An 8,621-nucleotide genomic window follows, 5' to 3' on the forward strand; every position below is an offset into this window, starting at 1 on the left:
AGGGAGCAGCTCCTCCTCCTCCTCCTCCTCGGACGCCTGGGTTCTCCAGACGGAGGGAGGGAGAGGAGCGCGCTCAGGAGCGCGCGCGCGCCCTTCCTCTCTTTGCAAAGCAGCAGGGAGAATCAGAAGGGACCTGCAGAAAAAGTCAAATTTCCTTGTTGTGTTCTTATTAGTGGTTTTGTGTAATTGTTCTAGTGCGCTTTGCTACGTATTTACATTAAAAACCTTTTTTGAAGTCAGTTTCCTTGTGTTATTATTGCTGGGTTGTTGTTTTTATTCTTCTACCGTATTTTGCTATATATTCACAGTAGCAACACGGCCATTATTTTATTGTTGTCAGCCGCCCTGAGCCCGGCTTCGGCTGGGGAGGGCGGGATATGAATAAAAGTTTATTATTATTATTATTATTATTATTATTATTATTATTATTATTATTATTATTAAAATAAAAAAAACAACTATTTGCCTCCACGCAGTGAAATTGCAAGCAACTGGAGGGGGGTGGGCTTTGAGAATCACCCCCTTTTTATTTATTACTGCATTATTATTATTATTATTGCATTTATATTCAATCATTTTTCTCTCCACGGTGCCTTGTGCTCCCTTCTCTCCCTGCCCCCATTTAATAATAATAATAATAATAATAATAATAATAATAATAATAATAATTTATTATTAATACCCGCCCATCTGGCTGGGTCCCCCCAGCTACTCTGGGCGGCTTCCAACAAAACACTAAAATACAATAACCTATTAAACATTAAAAGCTTCCCTAAACAGGGCTGCCTTCAGATGTCTTCTAAAAGTCTGGTAGTTGTGGTTCTCTTTGACATCTGGGGGGAGGGAGTTCCACAGGGCGGGCGCCCACCAACGACAACCCTGCGAGGTAGGCTGGACCCAGAGATCCAGTGTGTCTTTTCCCCCAAGGTCACCCCCCAGGGAGCTTCATGGCCAAGTTGGGGGGCGGATTCAAACCCTCATTCCTCAGGGACTTACCTGGGGTGGCCCCCAGTTGCTGCCTCTCAACCAGACCTACCTCACAGGGCTGTTGTTATGGGGGTTAAATTCAGAGGGGGGGCATGCGGACTGCCCTGAGCTCCTTGGGGAGAAAAGGGGGGGCAGAGATGCCATAAATGCAGAGGGGGGGTTTTCAAGCAGAGCACCTGTCAGGGATGCTTTAGCTGAGATTCCTGCATCGCAGGGGGTTGGGCTGGATGACCTCTGAGGGTCCCAGCCCTATGATTCTATGATCAGCCATTTGAAATAGGAGCCCAGGTACTAACAGTAGAAGAATGGCAGATGAAGATGTTGGACATTTTGGAGCTGGCCGGACTGACTGGAAGAAGAGGAATATCGAGAAGATTGGAAGAAATTTAAAGACTATTTAGCCAAATATTGTAAATATAAGAAAATTAGAAGTCCCTTGAAAATATCAAATAGGCTCAGGAATAGAATAAGAATGAATTGTTAAGCATTGTGGATTTTGACCACCAAGAAAAGACTAGAAGATAGTAAATTGAGAGAGTTAATTTTATTTTCAGAAAGAGGATATTGAAGAGCTGTTACAAGGTGATACAATGAAATTCAGTTAGGGGGGATTGGAGGAAGTCAGTAAACAATGGAAATTAAAATGAATTTTAGAACGAAGATACTGTATTTTTCGCTCTATAAGACACACCGGACCACAAGACGCACCTAGTTTTTGGAGGAGGAAAACAAGAAAAAAATATTCTGAATCTCAGAAGCCAGAACAGCAAGAGGGATCGCTGCGCAGTGAAAGCAGCAATCCCTCTTGCTGTTCTGGCTTCTGGGATAGCTGCGCAGCCTGCATTCGCTCCATAAGACGCACACACATTTCCCCTTACTTTTTAGGAGGGGAAAAGGGAGTCTTATAGAGCAAAAAATACGGTATGTTTATATTATTGTTTCTTTTCTTTTCTTTTCGTACTGTAATGTGTTTTCTTTTGTATGTTTTATATGTTATACTTGTTAAAATTAATGAAAAAATTTGGAAAAAAATAATGAAATGGGGTCCCAGGATGCCTGGGTTTCACGCTTGGGGCTTCACTTGGGAGATGGAGAGCCTGGAGATGGCAGACCCAAAGGAGCCGCCTCCCCCCCCCCACCTCCCTGGCTGTTGTCCTCCTGCCTTTCCTCTCCTCTCGCCACAGGCGATCCCTCTGCCAAGGAATGCTGAGGGCGTTGGGCGGAGGAATTGCAAGGCAGGAATGTGGTTGCGCCTGGAATGAAGGCCCCGGCCAAAACAACGGTGTCTCCAGGCCCAGATCCTATGCGGAGGAGTGGCTTGCACATTGAACATCAACCCAGTGAAAAGGCACATTGCATGCCGGGAAAGGAATTGTGCAAACCTGTGCAAATCTCTGGTGCAAGCAGGATTTGTGCGAACCTGTCCAAATCTCTGGCACAACCAGGGATTGTGCAAACCTGTGCAAAACTGTGTCGCAACCAGGAATTGTGCAAACCTGTGCAAATCTGTGGCGCAAGCAGGAATTGTGCAAACCTGTCCAAATCTCTGGCGCAACCAGGGATTGTGCAAACCTGTGGCACAACCAGGAATTGTGCAAACCTGTGCAAATCTGTGTCGCAACCAGGAATTGTGCAAACCTGTGCAAATCTCTGGTACACCCAGGGATTGTGCAAACCTGTGCAAATCTGTGGCGCAACCAGGAATTGTGCAAACCTGTGCAAATCTGTGGCGCAACCAGGAATTGTGCAAACCTGTGCAAATCTCTGGTACACCCAGGGATTGTGCAAACCTGTGCAAATCTGTGGCGCAACCAGGAATTGTGCAAATCTGTGCAAATCTGTGGCGCAACCAGGAATTGTGCAAACCTGTGCAAATCTGTGGTGCAACGAGGAATTTTGCAATCCTGTGCAAATCTCTGGCGCAACCAGGAACTGTGCAAACCTGTAAAAATCTCTGGCACATCCAGGGATTGTGCAAACCTGTGCAAATCTGTGGCACAAGCAGGAACTGTGCAAACCTGTGCAAATCTGTGGCACAAGCAGGAACTGTGCAAACCTGTGCAAACCTGTGGCACAACCAGGTTGGGATGCTCCGTGTGGTTCTGGTTGCCTCGCCTCAAAATGGATATCTTAGCAGTGGGAGGCATTTGGGGTTTTTTGGCTAAAGGAAAAGGAGAGTAACAGGAGACAGGATAGAAATTTAATGAAAATAACGTGGAAAGTGGACCAATAATATTTTTTTCTCCCCCCGCCCCTCATCACAGCCGAAGTCGTGGACGTCCCAGGAAGCTGGATGCTGGGGGATTTAGGACAGGTAAAACCAGTGGCGTAGCGTGGGGGGTGCAGGGGGGGCCGGCCGCACCGGGCGCAACATCTGGGGGTTAGGGTTAGGGGGCGCAAATCCACGGGTTAGGGGGCGCAAATTACTTGCCTTGCCCCGGGTGCCGACAACCCACGCTACGCCACTGGGTAAAACGACCTACATTTTGGGGGTCCTGAAGCCTGAGCGGTTATGGGTCCCCCTTTGCAACCGACGATGTCCGGGAAACCACAGCCATCTTCTTCAATAGGCTTCTTCCATGACAGATCGCCCCATTTTTTCCACGATTTTGGGACTCCACTTAAGTACTTTTGTGAACTCCTTGCTGTTCCTCAAGGGTCTTGACCTCTGCGTGGTGGTGGTGGTTTGGGCGGTGGGGAAACACCGTATTTTCGCTCCATAAGACGCACCTGACCATAAGACGCACCTAGTTTTTAGAGGAGGAAAACAAGAAAAAAAAAATTCTGAACGAAACAGTGGATGTATGATTTTTGTGGTTCATGCTGTGGTTCATGTGATCTGATGGTGAATATGGGGTAGCCCAATGCAAAAATCCTGAGGATCCATGTGGATCCGTGCTTTGTAACCACGTTTTTGTGCCGTTGCGGCCCCACACAACAGTGGATGCGTGTTTCTTTTGGTGCAGGCTGCAGCCATGGACATGCTATGTGATCTGATGGTGAATTTGGGGTGACCCAATGCTAAAATCCTGAGGATCCATGGGCTTTTACCTCCCCCCTCCCAGGCAGCCTCCTTTATCTCTAGCGTCCCTTATCTCTCTCCCTGATCGCAAACGATCAGCGGCTTTGTTTCAACACCCACTTCCCTCTTTCAAAAAAAAGAGCATCGTTTGCTTTTTCTCCCTGGGCAATTCGGCTCCAGGGACCATGCGCTCAGTCCACAAAAAGCACAGACATTTCCCCTTACTTTTTAGGAAGAAAAAAGTACGTCTTATGGAGTGAAAAATACGGTACATTTGCCGAAGAACGACTAACTTACCACAACACGCCCCCTTGACAGCATCTGACTCTCAGACTGTGGGATCGTTGAAATATATGCAACAGAAGATTAATCTGTTGGAGTTGTGCAACTCAAATTGGATTCTGCTAGACCCCAATTTAAAACAAAAACAAAAGCCAGTGTGAACTGAAATCGCTTCTGGGGCCCCTCTGGGATTAAGGGCCCTGAGGCTCCAGCTTCATTGGTTTCAAAGCAGTGCAAACTGCGGAACTCCCTGCCACAAGACGCAGCAATGGCTACCAGCCTGGATGGCTTTAAAAGAGGATGGGGCAAAATCACGGAGGAGGAGAAGGCTCTTGCGTATATATTTCAACAGTCCCAAAGTTTGATAGAGTGTGGTAAAGATGGAGGGTAGTTTGTGGCTTCTCCATCCCTTCCACCAGAGGTTGCTGGTCTTCTGCATGTGTGAACGCAGATCACACCAGTGTTTCCCTTTCAAAGTGGCTCCTCTTCCATCGGTGATGGAATCTACTTATTATCTAACACCAAACAAACTGGCAAAAATGTGTAAATCTAAATCAAATAAATGTTGGAAATGTAAAGAGAAAGAAGGTTCTTTTTATCATATGTGGTGGTCTTGTAGTAAGGTTAAAGCTTACTGGGAAATGATATATCGGAAAAGATGTTAAAAATGAAGTTTGTAAAAACAAACCCAGAAGCCTTTCTCGTGGGAATTATAAGGACAGAACTACCTAAACTGTATAGAAATTTATTTATGTCTGTGACTACAGAGGCAAGAATGTTATTTGCCCAAAAATGGAATGAAGAAAAAGTCCCAGCAAAAGAAGAATGGATACAAAAACTTATGGAATATGCAGAAATGGCGAAACTTACCGGAAGAAAAAGAAATCAAGATAACGAACTTTTTGTAACAGATTGGAAATGATTTCTAGAATATTAACAGATAAATTAGGGACACGGGTGGCGCTGTAGGTAAAACCTCAGTGCCTAGGACTTGCCGATCGTATAGTCGGCGGTTCGAATCCCCGTGGCAGGGTGAGCTCCCGTCGTTCGGTCCCAGCTCCTGCCCACCTAGCAGTTCGAAAGCACTCTTAAGTACAAGTAGATAAATAGGGACCGCTTACTGGCGGGAAGGTAAACGGCATTTCGGTGTGCTGTGCTGGCTCGCCAGAGCAGCGATGTCACGCTGGCCACGTGACCCGGAAGTGTCTGAGGACAGCACTGGCCCCCGGCCTCTTAAGCGAGATGGGCGCACAACCCTAGAGTCGGACACGACTGGCCTGTACGGGCAGGGGTACCTTTACCTTTTACTAACAGATAAATTGCAAACAGATAAAAACATTAGCGGAATTACTGTAATAACCTGCAGTTTCAGAAGAGTATATATTTACAGTAGATAATGAAAAAAGCAAGTTAAATGAATTCGGATATGCAGAAGATATTAAAAAATAAATTTAAGGAACTGCAGAAAGAGGAGGAAGGAAGTCAAGTTTTGAGATGTTTGATTGATTGTAAAACTAATGAAATGTATAAATTTTGAAAAGTATAAATAACAAACAAACAAACACAAAGTAGCTCTTTCGCCCACAAGTTCCCGGTAGGGGTGAGATAAGAGACAAGCAGTCAGACAGGAGGAACAGGTTGAAACCCATAGCTTGGCAAATTGCCGCCTGATTATTTTATATACAGGATGGCTGAGTTATTCCGTGGTTTGTTTTTTTCCATTTGGGGCTCTCCCCAAAATATCCCTTCTTTGTGCATTCCCCCTTATCCTTGTTTTGTTGTTGTTGTTGTTTAGTCGTTCAGTCGTGTCCAACTCTTTGTGACCCCTTGGACCAGAGCACGCCAGGCACTCCTGTCTTCCACTGCCTCCCGCAGTTGGGTCAAACTCATGCTGGTAGCCGCGAGAACACTGTCCCACCATCTCGTCCTCCGTCGTCTCCTTCTCCTTGTGCCCTTCATCTTTCCCAGCATCAGGGTCTTTTCCAGGGAGTCTTCTCTTCTCATGAGGTGGCCAAAGTACTGGAGCCTCAGCTTCACAATCCTTGTTTTAAAAAGGTAAAGGTACCCCTGCCCGTACGGGCCAGTCTTGACAGACTCTAGGGTTGTGCGCCCATCTCACTCAAGAGGCCGGGGGCCAGCGCTGTCCGGAGACACTTCCGGGTCACGTGGCCAGCGTGACATCGCTGCTCTGGCGAGCCAGAGCTGCACACGGAAACGCCGTTTACCTTCCCGCTAGTAAGCGGTCCCTATTTATCTACTTGCACCCGGGAGTGCTTTTGAACTGCTAGGTTGGCAGGCGCTGGGACCGAACGACGGGAGCGCACCCCGCCGCGGGGATTCGAACCGCCGACCTTTCGATCGGCAAGCCCTAGGCACTGAGGCTTTTACCCACAGCGCCACCCGCGTCCCTTTAATCCTTGTTTTATTTGCATGTAATTTGCATTTTACGAGGCTGCGTTTGTTCTTACATGTTTGCGCAGAGGATAGATGGCCTTATTATATTCCAGATTTTTAGAAGACATCTGAAGGCAGCCCTCTTTAGGGAAGCTTTTAATGTTTAACAGACCACTGTATTTTAATACTTTGTTGGAAGCCGCCCAGGGTAGCTGGGGAGACCAGCCAGATGGGCGGGGTATAAATAAATTATTATTATTATTATTGTTATTATTGTTGTTGTTGTTGTTGTTGTTATTACTCAGCCACCCCCAGTGTTCGCTCACACTCTCCTTGCCACTTTTCTTACCGCAAACAATTATGGGGTGAGGTTTTTTCGTGGTGGCCGTGGGGAATGATTCTCACTGTTTAGTGGGCATAATTTAATTTAATCTTTAAGGAAGGTGACGTTAGAGAGGGTCGTGGCAGACTTACTCGAGAGCAAGTACCCTGGGGTGAAGCAGATTGACCCAGCCCATCCTGCTTCATCGTCCCACGTCGCGTTCTGGGCACCCCAGTTTAAGAAGGAGATTGACAAATGTGGAGCAGGTTCAGAGGTGGAAGACCCAGATGATAAAGGTGGGATATAAATTAAGGTTATGTTAACGGAGAAATCTGAGGGCTCCCTTGGACAAAAAACAAGGACCCCAGCCAGGAAGACCAGAGCAAAACAGCAGCCAGTAGGCTTGGTCTTGATTGAAGACTCCCACCTGCCACCAGGTGGAACAAGATGGAAGCCCCAAACAAAAGAGTCCCCAAACTTTTATTAGCTGCTCATCCCCATGTTACACCCCCCCAAACTACATCACAGTTACATCATGAAAGGGGAGGTCTGGTGGCCGTAATCTGAGCATCCTGGACCCTGCCCCATGGTTCCCCTTGCCCTCCACCAATGTAGCAGGAAACACCCCCCAAACACCCATCAAGTGAAACATAAAAGATCTTTACATTTCCCTGTTTCCCAGCCAAGTTCATCCCACCCTTTTGTCTCCATCTGGGTTTGTTATTTCTGGAATGGCTACCTGTCTGGCTCTCAGGTATCAGGATGCCAGGGATTATCCCTCAGGCAGAGGGGCTGCTGAGGAGCTGAGCTCACAGGTCTAGATGAATTTCTGACGTTTTCCCAGTGAGCCAGTATATAGATCCATTTATCAGTGAATTCTTACATTTAGTATCGTGCAGCAAAGGCCCTTTGAATAGGCAGGAAGAAACTGTGATGAAGTGTTTTGTGGGGACAAATCACAAAAGTCACAAAAGGGATGGTGCTGGTTTTGGTAGTGGGCTGCAGGTGCACGATATCTGCTGGAGGGGCAAACACTCCCAACCTATACATAAATTCCTGCAACACCTGCTCAGGCTTAGGGAGGCAATTACCAGATTTGTTTTCAATGAATCCGGGGACACTTTTCAACTTCAATAGGAACGATAGGATTTTGTCAGGGGACTGATTTGAAAATCTGGGGATTGTCCCCACGAAACGGGAATGTCTGGCAACCATAATATAAATGCAATTAATAATAATTGGAGTATAAAGTCATGCAAAACAAAAACATTACAAAACCACAAGCTAACATCCTATTTCCCCCCAGAATGATGCAAAACTTATATGCATGAGAAAATTAAAAATAGCTACTTCCTTGATTTCCTGATGGGGAAATTACCTCTGCTTCAAAGCACAGTATTGCGGGGAAACCAAATCAAATCTGTCCTGATTTTTTAATTTATTTTTTTCGTTGGGGGGGGTGGTACTTTTCTGGTGATGCTCAGCACCTGCTGAGTCTGCCCATTGGGTAATCCAGCAGGGTGGCCAGGTCATCAAGAGACTTGGGTGCAAATTTCAAACACCCCAAAACAGCCCCTGATCTCGCCTTTCCCCTGAGCCAAGGCTGCCCCCTGG

The sequence above is a fragment of the Podarcis tiliguerta genome (assembly GCF_965153285.1).
Source record: "Podarcis tiliguerta genome assembly, chromosome: 13".
Taxonomy (NCBI): Eukaryota; Metazoa; Chordata; class Lepidosauria; order Squamata; family Lacertidae; genus Podarcis; species Podarcis tiliguerta.